Source organism: Platalea leucorodia, assembly GCF_965183815.1.
Source record: "Platalea leucorodia genome assembly, chromosome: 9".
NCBI lineage: Eukaryota > Metazoa > Chordata > Aves > Pelecaniformes > Threskiornithidae > Platalea > Platalea leucorodia.
Window position 1 is genome coordinate 32,153,866 of NC_138831.1, and position 16,502 is coordinate 32,170,367.

Here is a 16,502-nt window from a genome sequence, read left to right on the forward strand (position 1 = left end):
CAGGTATTCAAATCTGAAGACATTCATCAAGCTACAAGCACTCTTCCCTGCTAAATCAAGGTACTGGTTTTAGCATCATGAATATAAACAAGATAAAGGGCAATGTGTATTTGAGATCAGAATTTGAACTAGGTTGTTCAGTGGATACAGTTTTTAAAATCACAGCAGATGATGCTAGTACATTCACCAGTGGCTTTATAACAGAAAGATTAGAGGAAAAGACAAGCGTAAATGCAATGAGAGCCACATGGACTGTTAACAGGCTTCAAACCCAGGAACTCAGTGCTGAAAAAACACTTCTGCTACAGGAACAGCTCACTTTCCAGTTGTGAGGTTCCAGCCTCACAAATCTGTTATAGAGGTCAGCCTCTGTCTGTCATTGGAATTAGAGAAGCATCTTGCCTTATTATCCTGCTCTTATTTATAATGTGTGTATGAATGATGTGGAGATAATGCAGTTGCTGCTGGTTTTAAGCAGACTTGCCATTTAATCATGGAATCTTGATTGATTTTACAGTATATATTACAACTGCAATTATACAGTAGATGGTTCTGCTGATTTAGTTCTCTGAACTTAGTAGTTTAATTATTAGAAAGTAATAAAAATTATATTTTCAAATCTCATAAGCTAGATACTCTTGAGTGTCATTATGCATTTTTGAAAGTCAGAAGCATAAACCTAACTCTGTTTCCACTGAAGACAACGTGAAACATCATTGACTTCAGGTAGAACAGGGTTTAGCCAGCCTAGCCCCAGATGCATACAGAATTCCTCTTGAATTTGACATCTAAAGTGAAGGTCTGAAATGCTTGTACTTCAGTATACAGACAGAAAGTGACTGAGCACAGGCTTATACCTAAAATAACTTCAGATCTGAATGCTGCTAAACACTACTGGGGAAATTCCAATCTGAACTTTACACTTAGATCCATTTTACATTCAGTAGCACCAGCACCACATTCGTGATTTTAAATAAATAAATTGTTATTGTGTTTTCTCCTTTAAAGATGGCAGACGCATACTTACGTTTTAGATTCTTCCTCTTCCACCCCCAAGAAAATTGTTTGATATCAAAAGCAAGCTTTTGAGTGAAAGGAGAAATAACTTATTAATACTTATTGTATGTGAAATTTAGGAGTATAATCTTACACCTAAGTACATTGCATGTGCCAGCATTTTTATCTCGCATAAACAAGCACATAAAAATCATCTTGTTGAAATGTTTGGAATTACTTAAAAAGCAGCATTTGTGTACTATGGGGAACATTACTTACTTACTCTTTGAATACAGGTGTTTAAAGACAAGAATAGATAATAATCTTTTATGATGTTTCTTCGGTTTCTGTTATTTCTTCTAGAAGAGTAACACTTTAATTAGTATTTTAATCTTTATCTCAGCTGATTAGAAACATCAATCAATCACTCTCTTCTGCATGCAACACCCTTGGCATCTGTAAAAAGAAGCATAAAAACCTCAACCAAGTACTATATGCTTACTGTGAGGAAAAGTCTCACATTACCAGCAAAGAAAACATATTACACATTAGGCAAAAAATGTCTCCTTCAGAATTATTTCTTAAGCAAAAGAACAAACTGAAGAGGGATTCACACAAATCATATTCCTGCTACTCCCACTTGTAACGCTCTCTAATTGTGTGGAATCCTCCTATGAAATCCATTCTGCCTTTGAAAACACAAGCACATGGGAATTTTTGGTTTTCCTTAATACTGTATTTCCACTTTGCACTGCCAGCGGTCCCTGAGCTGAAAGAATCTAAACCCACATGTTTTCTGGACTCCTTAGCCACTATCATTTAATAAACCTATTGAAGTATCATTTTTTTTAATACTTTCCAGGACATTTCTTTTGTCATTCTTAATACGCACAACATTTCAGATGTGTGGAAAAATCAAGCATGATCAGAAAGACAGATGTAGTTAACATGCTACCATAATAAATTAAATGAAGTTACAAAAATCACAATTCACTCCTTTTTAAATGGAATGACCCATTTTTGAGGCTCAAATAGCAGAAATGAAGCCTAAATAACTTAAGCCAGAAAAGAAGTGAGAGTTAGATGCCACAAGGGGTGTAGAGCTCTCCTTCCACTTCCTTGTGATATAAGGAAAGCCATTCCTTTGTGTTACAATGTACCTAGAGCATGGCTACATAATCTCAGGTCCAAACTCAAGAGTATTCACTTCCTGTAAGCAAATATGAATATCCTCACAGAGGTGCTTTACTGACTGCCTTACTTCCTGGTTTAGTCAAGAATTTCTCTTCTCAAAAAGAGGTTATCAAAATAGCAGCTACCAGGTTTACTTGTTTTCTTCAAAAAGGAGAACTTACTTCAGGACATCCTCTCATAGTTTATACAATGAAGTTTGAAGTCAACTTGGTACAACTTTGTCTGAACTGGTTGAGCAGTCACAAGACTATCATGCTAAAAGGTGTATACAGTGGGATCATGATAAATATCTTATTTTTACATTTTCTCCACTGTGAAGAGTGTAGGTGTACAACACATCTTGCACAACTAAATGTATTTCAAAATTTGCTCAGGAAGCATTGAGTCACAAAAAGTTCTGCGTGTATCATATCTAATGTACGAAAACAAACCCCAAAGGGTTACTTTTAATACATACACCTAAAAGTTAATGCCCAACAAAAGCAAATTTTAACTTCTGAAAAAGTGTATTAAATATAAAAGCTTTTTTAAAAAAAAGGCTTCTTGACTTCAGCTAAAATGGTGGAAGAAAATTGAGTTGTTTTGCTATTGCAAAGGTTACTGTGTTGAATTAAAGTGTTATTTTCATTAATTCTGTAGCAAGATCAATACATTAATTCTCATCTACGTTTAAGACCTAGTCCTCAACTTTCAATTTGCTACCCATAGTTAAACATATAAATTTAATATTTAATCACTTGTCTTATTATTGTAGAAAGCTACAACTGAACTATTAAGTCCTCAGATGTGTGGTATCCATGAAGAGATTTGAATTGTGCATTTCAAACAGCTGCCTGACAAAAGCCTAGTTATGAAGTAAACAAATATTGATTTATTTCCTCCCCCTAAATTCAAGGCATCAGTTGCTCAAAATGTGTAGAGAAATTATAGAGGATATTAGACACTATCTGGGATGCTGATGAGCTAAAAGGAAGTCACTGTCCTTGCATAACAAGCAGCATTTCAGATTTTGCACGGAGCCACCTGCAGTGAATAAAGCCTAAGTTCCCATGAGGATCAGGGTAATAAAGGATGGTGCTATGCTACCTTCATAGTGAGGATGCAGGAAAGTCTACAAAAATAAAAATAAAAATAGTTCAACCAAGTAGCAGGAATGTAAGTAACATCCAGAGTTCTTCACATGAGAAGAGATGTTTGGTGTCAAACAGCTGGGGAGGTGAAATGAAAAGGTGTCACTTTAAAGAAATTAGAGCTTTTCAAAAGCCCAGAGTCCTGTAATATGCAGTGTGTTAGCTGCAGCGGTCTGTCCCAGAGTTTCATCCATTTCAGTGCTCAGGATCAGCAGACCCAGTAACCCCAAACTGAAGGAACACAGCAAACTACAAAGACACATGGGAAAATTAATCATATTCCGTGGCTGGGTAGCTGGATACCCAGAACTGGACAACTGCTGGGTGGAATATTCCCCTCAACCTCCACACTACAAATAAATCATCAGTTTCTACCTCTGCTCATTTTATAGTAGCCTGATAATCTGCCCCACTTTCCACTCCTCCTCCTGTCAACACCTTAAGGAAATGAAACTGACTGGTGAGTCACGAGACCCAGTGCCATCAAGTGGCTCAGAACAACCAGCACCACTGCCAACCATTGCTTTTTTATTATTTCCAAGTAATCAAATTTTCTGATATTCTAAAAGAAAACTGTAAATAGTTATTACACATTAGAGTATATTTTGAAAAATAAAAGTTTATGACTTAATTGTGGTGTGGGTTTTTTTAACCACAAATACAGCTTAGGACATAAAAATTCAAAAAGACGCTGTGAGGTTTCTATTATTACCTTGCAAGGAACATTTAACTCTTATTAACACTTTATTTTATTTTCCTTGTTTTTCCTTCTACTTAAAAAAAGACAAACATTTTTCTTCACCACTAGAAAATGTAAACTGGAGCTTAACCTACCCCACAGACATCTTTAAAAGAAGGCACTATTTGTATGTTCTACATTTCAAAAATGCCAGATAATCAGGAACATTACAGAAAAGTAAAATCTGACACCTTGTTTCAGTTTTGGCTGCTTATTCAACAAGTAAATGTTTACAGACAGATTTCAAATTCCCTGTACTCTAATTAAGCCCAGAAAAGCAAACAGAAGACTTTGTAACACATACACAAGATTCCCCACCACTTTCATCCTTCAGAGTCGATGAAAAAACACCAGTGACTGCTGGCTGGCTTTACACAGCTGTACAACACTTGGAGTGGATGCATTCAACTGCCAAAAACAGTGCAGGCTGACACGACTACGTATCCAGCACCAGGATATGCTGAAGCCTCCATCTCTTTAACATGAATGTTTAGTACACGCTTGGCTCTTCACAAAATAATTAAGAAGTAACAAAGAGATGGTGGCTTGGACGCCTCAGGGAACCAAGCAGCTCACACAACTAGTTAAATGTTTTGGTGGTACCAGTTTTAGATCATTTGATTACATTAAAAGCCTTTCTTGACCATCCCGGAGGCTCTGCCCACGTTCTAACCTAGAACTGTAACCCACTTACTGCATAGCTTTAGACAACTTATGTATTCACTACTTTTTCTGAAACTTATACAGTTGTTCTATAACTAGCCTAACTCATTGCACCTTGTTCACTGATAAAAAGACTTTCTACCACAATATGGCAGCTACAGTTTTAGAACATTGTTCCTCACCAAGAAAAGACTGCCGGCCAGCAAATCAACATCTGATATTAGATTATTCAAAATAAGTAATTTTATTAATAAAAAGCATTCCTGTGACTGTTACGTTCTACTTTGCCATTCTCTCAATTTGAGCTATTACAAAAAAGTGTCAAAGCCATTTTGCAAAAATGGTTTTGCAAGCCTTCCTATTTCTGGCCAGCTAAACAGAAAAGTAAGTGGTTAAACTTGGAAATGATACCCATCACTTGTACCTAACTCTTAATCAGCACAGGAGTTGTGACAATACACTAAATTACCACATAGCGTTTTATTGTGAAACTATGAAACAAAAGTTCCCCAGACAACTTTTAGCCTCTTACATGAAACTGCACAAAGTTGTTTCTGTGGTATCCTAGGACTACAGTAAGATACATAAATGAGCCATTGTTGACTCTCTTCTTTTCAGTTCCTAGTACAATCATAAAGAAATATAGAGCAATTGTCCGTGGATGAAAACCGCTATACCTCAACTGAAGTAATCCATATCATAACTCACATTAGCTGCAAGTACTTACCTAGACCTCATGAAGAAAAGGAAAAGAGAGTCTCAAAGAATTCTACTTCTAAATGTGCGTTTTTATCAAATCAGCTCTCATTATCAAAGTCAGTGAAATATATGTGAGGAATGTAAAACTAAAAGTTTATTACAATTTGAAAGAACAGAACTTGGAAATTTTGCACATTTTCATTAATACATTAGTTTTATTTGAGCAAAATATATATATTGCATAGTCTCAGAAAAAAAAACAAAGTTCCAAAAAAGAACTCAAAAGTCCAATCATTTCATTTCCTTTTAAAAACATAACTGTAACAACTGTTACTAAAAATAGTAAGACAAAGTGTCTGATTCCAGAGAAGTGAAATGGCACCATCTAGTGAGAAAATCAAGTCAGGAAAGTTGTCACTTCTTTTACTTCCTCACAACGCCTAACATTAAAGTTTGGAAACAATAGCAAAAGGAAACGTAAAAATAAACATGAATGCTGGAACACTTACTATGGAACAAGGAATTGAAAGTCAAGTGTTATTACTCAAGGATTATTTTTCTACCAAACTAGTTACCTATAGTCTTTAGTATATTAAAATGGTTTTGGAGGCACATACAATATAAATTTAATAGTCACATACTACTGACCCAAATATCTTCCCAGGAAAGCCAAATACTTTTTAAGCAATGGCAACAACAGCTTATTAAGGAGTTTTCTATTAATTAATAACACACACAGCTGTCAAAATCTATGAATAAAAGCCGAGTAACTTTGGACGCATCTAACTCTTCACTGATAAAATCTAAGGCAGCAGCCCCTTCTCTTCAATTAATAGCACCACATCATATTAGCACAGGCACCGTGATCGCACATGTATGTGTTCACTGATTCACAATTCCAGCAGATAGCCTAAAAGCTGCCAGCATACAGCATTTCTAAGCTGTTTTTACAGAACTAAACTTTAACTGCTTCTGTACAGATTGCATAGATTTTACAAAATCTTCTAGGAATTCATCCACTAGAAAAATATAGGCAAAAGCAGAATGTTTGCTACTTTTTATGTTTTTTCCTCTGTGCTTCTCTTAAAGGAATATATTGAAGAAAAACTTATATTTTTCTCAACAAAAGTCATATGCCCTCTGGAGGACTATCAAGGAGGGCTTTTTCTTTAGGAATTGCAATACAAAAAGTGAGAGAGTGAAGGAGGTTGTGCCATGGAGATTCTATACTCTTCAGACATTTTTCACCAATGTTTCCTCTTTTGTTCTTTGTTTTCTGTGTGTATTCAATAAATACAAAGAACAGTTTCTTGCTTTGCTAGAAAAGTTAAGTCTCTAGCACTCAAAAAAACCCCACCAAACCCCACCACTCTAAACTTTTAGGGTGTCCCACCCTAAAAAGTGGGACAGGTTGAAATTATAGCATCAAATTATCTTCTTTTACACACTGAGACTGAAAATACTTTGTGAAGAACATTACAGTGATCTGTAGCTCTGCTGGCTTCTTGCTTATCCATAGCTCTATGGCAGAGCAAAGAATACTACCTGTTCCTAATAAAAACAAGATAAATAAGGTTAACTGTTTATTGTAACAGGGTCAAAAGCTGTTAAGAAAAGCAACAGACAGGAGAGCTGGCATTGCTCCATACTGCTGCAATTTTCAGCAAGAACAAGTAAAAAAAAACTCGTCAGGGAAATCACAGAAGAGCAAGCTACTACACGCTACTGCAGGTATGGACCATATTCCAAGAACATATGGATAAAAGCCGTTCTGGTTAGAACACACACTGGGGCAAACAATTTTAATTTTATCCAGTAACTTCAACGTATGCAGCTAGCCCAGATCAAATTATTTCTCTATTTCTATGAACCACTTCACCACACAGATACCTATTTTAGCTTTAGCAGAGTACAGAAACATGTATTTGAACAGTCCGCCCTTCCTCTTTCAAAACTGATTTCAGTTCAAGCTGAAATTTCTGCCTGCAAGAATGGTTTTCAGCTAACACACAGTAAAAATGGGACTCTTGTAATCAGTCTTTTGAGAACGCCACAGAACTCACTTTAGCTTTTACAAAAACCTGTATGATTTTCAAAATGTCATGTTTTTAAAAACTTTATTTGCAAATATATAGGGGTATTATTTATAAAAAATAATTGTCACTTGTTTTAACCATCATAGAGACAAACACAGTGGAAGTCCACAGACTCCCATTTGAAATTATGACTTTTCCAATCTCAGCTACAGATACAGTCATGGGACTAAAGCAGCAAATGCTTCCGGTCATAAAAAGCATAAAATAAGGAAAAGACATGTTAGCATACCTTCTGATTCTAAAATTTTGTATGAATACCCTGAAGGAAAAGGCATGCAAATAATTCCAAGAGAATACGTGAACAAATATGCCTTTTTAGGACTAGCCGTTACTGTATCTTGTCTTTAAGTTGGTTGCACTGAACTTCTGGTAAGCTAATGTTCACCCACTGAACTAGTTACATAATTAAAAAGAGATACATTAAACTGTTCCCTAAAATTAAAAGGAAAAAAGGTAATTGCTACTACTTCAAGCCTAATAACAAGGGACTTCACTAACATTTAAATTTTAGGACCCTGTACATCCCAAAATAAAAGTAGCAGAAAATTTTGTAGGAAAACTTGCTTGCGCTCTAAACCTCACTTTTGATGTAGGTGAACCTCTGCAGGGGAAGCTGAGCTCACTTGTTGGAAACCATTGCTCTAGATCAAGAATGACAGACTTGCTGTGGAGTCTTTCAAGAGGCACCTGACATCTCCTTTAAAAATAGAAGGAGCATGAACCTTTACATCTTGAATTAGTAAAACTAGTGAGCGTCGTAGTATATGATCAGGGTATGGGGGTGTCTTTGGTGACCAACTGAAAATCAGAAGCACAGAGCAATTTTATTAATAGATGGTATCACTTAAACTATGGTAAATGTGGAAAGATGGTCAACATACAGTTGTTACCATCTCAGCCACTTCTATAGCTGAATCTTTGATTATTAATGTAATCCAATAACTAGCATAGTTACCATAACACAGTCTTCTTCTTGGTTGCACAGGAAATGCTTAGGGCACTCTGACTGACTTCATACTTCTTTGCATGCTGTAGACACAATCATGTCTCCACACAAGACATGCATGTGTCTGTCAAAAAGCTGTCACAAGTCCAGTGGAATCAGGGATCTAATTCTTTGGTATGGAGAAATATACGCTAATCAAAATCAGTGTTGGTCACCTTTTCCCCAAAGCAAGATGATTTTGGAAAGATTTTTGGAATACACATCAAAGTGTTCACTTTCCGTGTTGGAAACGGAAAATAAAAATTAAAATATCTTTTTCTCTTTGTTTCACATTGGAAATCAATCTCTTGAAAGATAACTGGCAAAAACAAACTCATTATTGTTTTGCACATATTATCTGAATTATAAGAAGCTACCCATAAAGGACATTTACTGTTTGAGCTATTAAAGATTACATTTCTGTCATAAAATAGTAATTACAGGGTAAGTATCACAGAATGCTATGCATGCAACTCCAGGTCAGTGAAGCAAGCTGTTGCTTTTACACTCAACCATAGTCACTCATCTGACATTTTATATAGCAGTCACAAGAAAACATATCATGATATCAAAGGCTACCATATGACTCTGCAACCCACTTCTGAGAAAACTTACCTGACTCTATTTTGTGTTCTCATTTAGACGGAATTTAAATAAAGGGAAAAAACACTTTCAAAGGTAAAATTAAATATTTAATTCTATATCCTTAAGCAAAAAGCAGTTTGGAAAGTTTATTATTGTTTAGTCACTTTGATCTTTACAGAAAGAGCTACAGTGTCATAAGTTGAAGAAAATTGGCAGGCAGTAATAACTCATGAAGACTTCCAAATACATGGTTGAAAGGGAGTTTGCTCTAATACTAGCTTTTAATGAACAGCTGTGATAAATGAAATATAAGCTACTTTTTGTTTTAAATTCTCTTTCTTTCCGAGAGGTGGCCCTTACTATGGAAGAAGGTTCAAGGGTTAATTAATAGGGTTAACCTTATTAGCTGTGTTTGATCTCCAATTTGCATCATAGACTCAAATTTAAAAAATAAAGTTCCTAAGTTTTATTATTTGCTTTAAGGCTGCAATAATTTTATTTTCTGTTATTAAACCTAACTCTTGAGAAAGTATGTTGCCACAAGAGAACTGCTGATATTGAATACTGTTAGCTACTTGTCCAATATGATTCCACACTTAAGGAATCTCCAGTGAATGGGAAATATCATATGACTTACTTCAAAAGTCTGTTGTAGGTAAATCGGAATAGTTCCTGGAGCAGAACAGAAAACACCACTCCAAAGATGAGGACGTTTTTCCATACTGATGCCTAATGGCTACCACCAATTTGCACAGCAACAAACCACTCAAGGGAAGAAAGCAGCCGGCAGACCAGCCAGACGAAAGCCCTTGAATCAAAGAGAGGGGAAGAAAACCCAGAGAACTGTTATTCATATTGCATTTTCCACTAGCATCTGAAATGTCTAATAAGGATCTCCATGAGGCAAATAAATTGGTTAGAGAGTTGCAGCGTAAATACCACAAAAGAAATACATTCGAAACAAGAGTGCATTTCCCATGGCAAGAAACTATTTTTTAATTTTAAGAAAAATTAAACTAGCAATTTCATCTCTGATGTGGAGAGGGTGGTTAAAAAACAGTTAAATAACTCTACCCATTTATGCAAACTACATTACTACTGAAAGAGGAAGGATTAACCTAATTACATTGTGTGAGAAAGCACAGAAAAGCAGGACCAGCTTCTAAAAACACTTTTGGTAAAGTCTGTTTCCTACTGTAGCTATGGTTCTTGGGAACACCTGCTAGGCACCAAAAATGAAACAACAGTGACTTGAAATTAATTTAAAAGTGCATATGAAAATGGAGGGCCTGCCTAAACATCGGAGCTGGAACAGGCCGAAGCTGGCGAGCACGGGTCTGCGCGCAGTGGGGGCTCGGGGCCAGGCCTGCCCCGGGTGGGACGCCCTGGGCACCTCTGCGGGGCACGCCAGCCCCCCGGGGCAGCTGGAGCAGGACAGAAGCCGTGCACCCCTGCACCCAGGGCGCTCACCCGCCCGTGCCCGCTTACTGTAACACAGCGCTGGGAGCTTCCTCATGAGTGCCCCAGGAGCAACCAAACGTCAGTCTGAGGTACAGCTCCCTGGTTTTCCACCCCCAAACGTTACAGCACAGCACAGGTGTCCACACGGCACAGCCTGTACCTGGCATCCCCAGCACTTTGCCCCAGAAGGGTGACTGAGGGCATGGGAGACGGGGCTGGGGACGTTTATGGCTAACGGGCACAGCTGCCAGGATCCCTGCGGGGAGCCTGGGCGAAGGACCTCAGCGGCCGCCCGGGCCTGCCAGGCCGCGCTCCAGGACCACGCGAGGGCTGCTTTTCTGGGGCAGATGTGCCGGGAGTCACCCTGCGTGGCCGGCGGCCCTCGCTGGCACCCCGGCCGGTGGGCGTGGGGTGCCCCGAGGGGGCGGCTCCACAGAAGCGCCTGAGGAGAGACCGAGGCGCGGGTAAGCTGCCGTCGCCATCTCAGAAAAGCGCCCTAGCCGCAGGGAGGGCCCGGCTGGGCGAGATCGAGACCGCGGCACGGCGCCGGCTGTCCGCGGGGGTGCGGCGCCCCGCGTCGAGGAGCGGAGCTCCGGCCCGGCCGGGTCTGGATGCGGCGGCCCTCACCCCTCCGGCAGCGGGGGACGGCCGCCCGCGGGCGGGGCGGGCCCGCTGCCCCCCAGGCGCCCCCTGCCGCCGCGCCGCGCCCAGCCGGCGAGGAGGGAGGCGGCGCACGGCTGCAGAGCGCCGGCCCCAGGGCGCTGAGCCCGCGCCCGGGGAAGGCGGCCCCCGTCACAGCGGGCCGCCGGCCCTGACCCCGGCAGCCGCTGAGGCGAGGGGCAGCTGCCGGCGGCTCGGCCCTGCCCGGCCCCGGGGAGGGGGCCCAGCGCCGTCCCCGCCCCCGGCAGCGCCGTGAGGCGGCCGGTGCCCGACGCCCGGACCCGCCGGCCCTCCTGCCGCGACCCCGCCTGGCAGGAAGCCGCGCTCAGACACCGACACCGTGCGTGCGCACGGAAACCACCGGGCTTCGTGCCAGAAACGCGGGGTGCGGTAACGGCGCCGCCTGCGCTGCCAGGGCCGTGGCGCCTGGCCCCCGCACCCTACGGCCGGCTCTCCCCTCTGCCCCTGAAGGCGGGGCCGCCGCTTCCCGCCGCCATCCCCGCAGCCCGGGGGGTTTCCCGACCCCCGGGTGTGCGGCTGCCCGCCGGGACCAACCTGCCGCCACGGCCGGCCCGGCCTCGGCCGCCTCCGGGCTGCGAGGAGGAGGGCGCAGACGTCCCGAGGCTCGGCTCCCCTCAGGCGGCGCTGGGCGGGAAGCGGGGTCCCGCCGCACCTACTCGGGGAGACGGAGGGGAAACGGCTTCAGGTCTGCCTTGGGCTTCCCGGTTTTTTCCCCTCCCCTCCTGTGAAACAAATAGCTGCAGAGTAATGTAGCGGTGTGTGCTAAATAGCACATGGCACTCAAAGAACAGTTAATTAATGGAATACTATTTTAAAAGGATTGCCCATCTCCATGCTTAGCAGAGGGAGTTGGTTAGGCATTTCCTAATTTCAAGTACACTTACCAGTGCTATTCTGGAAAATTACTTACAAACAGTATTTAAGAGACACGTGCTTGCCTTTTCCCTGTATTTTATTGGTTCAGAGCATAAATGTGAGTTTTACAAAGTCATTGCACTTCAGGTGAGGAAGCTCAGAAGCAGTATTTGGCAGTGTTAGACATTAATCTCATGGGCAGAACTTGCTCAGGCTTCTTGGAAAAATTCCGTCCTTCATCTAGAATACATACCAGAGCTAGTTAGTTGCTATGTTGCCTGGAAAAAAAAAAGGAAAGAAAAAGTAAAGTAACACTAAGGATTTGCAAACAGCCTTGAAAATTAAACATTCAACTTTTCTTTTTAAAAAAGGCATTATTGACAATTTGCACTTCACTTGTAGTTAATTAGGTAAGTAAAGCCTGCACTTTTCTTTAGAGATGAGCACATTGCCAGCGGTCCAACAAAAGTATGTATGTGGATGAAATAGTGCTGAAAGTGTCCCAAATGGTGAATGTAGGCAGCTCAGAAAGGTGCCAGCTCGGCAGTTCTGGAGCCTGCCATTTTCTGTCCCAAGATAAGTACGTTCACAGTAGCATCATCTCTTTATGCTGTTCCGCAAAGGTCTTAAACCAAGTCAGAAAGGTTAGTGAGCACAATGATAACGTTTCCCTGAGAAATCAAAAACCATTTTGAAACAAGCCCATCAATGTGAGAGACCACTGCCTAACACAAGGCCTTGGGATACCAGTCGTAGCTGTGTATCATGGACACTCCTTTGGAGTGGTGGCATAAGCAGAAAAAGTCACAACTGCAGTAAGCCATCTCAATCATCTACTCAGGGAAGCTATTTAAGACAAAATAGGGTGAAATTCTCAACACTTAGTGAATGTTTACAGAACTATTGTTCACTTTTAAGTCAGTACAATGTATTCAGTAGTACAGTTCAAGTTATACACGCTTTCCACAATTCATTAAACGTGTTAATTCCTCAGATGAGGAAAATGCTCGTATCCTGCTCAAAACTTACAACTTTATCTCTCAGACTGAAGGAACAATATGTACTGAATATGTGCTCAGAGGAATTTATGTAACATTTGTTCACACCAGAAGCTTAGTGCTGATGTGCTCTGCTAAAGGCAGTAAAAAATTTTTGAAGCAACCAGAAAACATCCGAGAGAACTAAAAATTCTCATCAGTATGTTTTGCATTCCATGCCATGCCCTTTCTTTAAACCTCTAGGTGGCAAGAATAACATTATGTAATATAAAAGCTTCATTTATGTATCCCTTGAGGATTAGAATCTTTCTAAAGAAAAATTATTTTGAAATCTTACATTATATTGATGACTCCGGTATAGTTCAAGAATTCTAAAGAGCCGCTAGTCAACCAAGTTGGAAAAAGAACCATTTAGGAAGAAGGCAATTTTACCAGATTATAAAAGCTGGATACATTCTACATGTGTACCAATAACTTGCCTCTGGTCTGCAAGTGTGCACTACTTGTATAGTAATTGCTATTCTGCAACCAAAAATAGATCCAGGAACTGTAATAAATCACCCTTTTTAAAGCAGTGTAAGTATGCTTGCTATTTCCTTTTAACAGATGGAGAATGCAAATGTATTTAAAATGTTATTGGGATGCAGATGCATGCCACTAACTTCTGTGAGAACTGAAGGACTTGCAGAAGTGATTTTAGGACTGCTGAGCTTCTAGAACCAGTTCAGATCAAGGGGATCTGCAAGATAATGTTTAAACAGCTGGTCCTAAAGCAGCAAACTTGTCTGCCAGAAGCAGTCTGGGGGCGGGGGGGGAACAAACCCACCACACAACAAAAAACAAACCCAACAAATAATAAGGTGTAAAAAGAATGTAACTCCAGCTCTTTGTTGCTTAAGGTAAACAGACATCCTTTCAGCTAAATACCGCTTATTAGATGAACTTGTAAAAAGCACGAACTTTAGAAGCTACTTGTCATCCGTGCGTTTCCCATTTATTCCTTAGGGTGCCTACTTGGGTGTATCAACCATTAATCTGCTTTTGTCTTGGGTAGACAAAACCATTCTTTCCTTAGGTTCGCTAATTTTCATACCAATTGTGAGTTACTGCCAAACCACAGTAATTTGAAAGTCAAGAACTATTGCTAATGTAATAACCAACAAATATTTCTGTCAAATCCCTCAATATTCAGTGTTGAAGGAAGCTGGACAAACAGCATTTGCTATATTGATTCATTATATTTGTGCCTCAGGTTACTTAATAGTCATATTTTTCACATAACACTGATTTAGAACAACAACAACAAAAAGAAAATGTTAATGGCTTAAATGAGTAGATAATTCTTAATCAAATTGGAGATTGTGTCTCATGTTATCTTTACTGGCATTGCTCAGAAGTCACTTTGGAAGGGTATTTCATGACACTAAATGTCTGGAAAAATGGTTCCTTATGAAGCTGAAGGTCACTAAAATACATACTTAGATTTAGGCAATCACTACAGGAATAGAGGATATTTCAGGAGAAATCTAAAGAACAGTCAAGTTTAGGAACAAGCAAAGCCATACAAAAACCCTTGTAGTTTGCCACTGAAGTTAGGCAAAGCTTTACAGATGCAACTCAGCTGGACACCTTTCCACAACAGATGTATCGAAAATAGAGTGGAAATGCCAACTGTACAAAAACTACGTGGAATATTTCATACAAAATACTCCAAATACTTTTCATTATGTAACTTTTATTTGAGACACACATTGTTGTAAAAAAGTTCACATGGAATAATAAAACCATTGAAGTGTGAAGTTGTTTTTTTAGGGGTTGGGTTTGGGTTTTTTGTCTATACACATCAATACACAATTAATGATTAGGTTTACAGGTTAACCACATGACAAGTTCACTTTTATCTGCAGGAGCTTTTCACATTACACCTTTATACCAGAGAGAAAATGTGCTTAAACACACACAGTAGAACACTTCTATTTCAAAATTAAGCATTTTCTCAAGGACTATACTTTTTATTCTGAATTTAGTAGCTATATAGCATTAAAATAACTGTAATTGAAGTTTTATTTGCAAAAATGTTCGTAAGGCCATAGGAATGCACTAAAATAGTTAGATTCACCAGAAAGAAGAAAAATCCATGGGAATCCTACTTTTGTGGAAGAAAGAAATACAAGTTTTATTTATGAGAATGGCATAAGCAGTTCAGTGAATGGAGCAGAAAAAAGACCTATTATCACCTACAGACCAATCCTTATGAAGTTTAACATTGCAAAATTTCAGTTACATTAATAGATAACCAAATAACAGATGCATTTTCACAAATAACACTTTTATGCATTTTACATATTCTTCATGTACTTTCAATTTATTATCCATTCACAATATTTTAATGTGATATGTATATTCAAGACTCCTTTATTCACTTGTGAAAATGATCCACTTAATTCACTTGACTTCAGTAGACTAGTATGGCAAAGGTACTTACAATGGGAAATACTTTCTGTAAAAAGAACTACAGGTCTGAAAAGTCAATGAGCATTTTTGAAACTGTCCCCCAAATAGAAAAGTGAGCTGTGCTAAGTTTCATGAGTGGTTTAAGCTTTAGCAATAATAGAACTTCCAGACAGTAAGTAAATCAAATATTCTGTACACACTCAACAAAAACTTCTTGTGCACGTTTTGCTGAGCACAGACTGAAAGCTAAAATTGCAAAGCACTGAGACCAGTTTGGGTTTTGTTTGGCTTTTTTTTTTTATTTTTAAACCATTTAGAAAAATATTGGTCAAGATACAGTCCTCAGACGTGGGGCTGAGGGAAAGATTTCGTAAAACTCAACAGCATAAGCAGTGTTTTTGTTTTATCGAAATCCACCAAAAAACGTTTGCCTTTCTTGAAAGGTTAATGGCAATTTCTGGAACAAAACAGAAATACATTTGCTGCTTAATGAATAATAATTATATGACTTGCATTCTAATGGACATTAGAATACTAACTAGTTGACTGAGGTATAAGAGTCCTTCAAAATTTAGATCATATAGTCTTGAGCAAAGTAGCAACAGAGACTGCACAAAACAATCATAGTGATATTAGAAAAGCCTGTAGTACCCAGCATCTGATGCGTAGGCAGAACATACCATTTATCATCACCCGCTTGTCTAAAGGAAAATATAGCTAAAAAAATTCCCAGTAAAACATACAGCTGATTTGCACACTAAGATACAGCACATTTTTCAATGTCTGACAAGGCAGACTGTACACAGAAAGAGGTCTATATTGACCAAAAGTTAGCACACCGATAAAGTGCAGCCACTCAGCCATTTAATACTGCTGGAGAAGAGGGGTGGGGGCAAAACAACAAAGAAAGAGAGAGAAATCTGCAGTTTACCTTATCCATAAGACCACATGAAATTAGAATTCTTC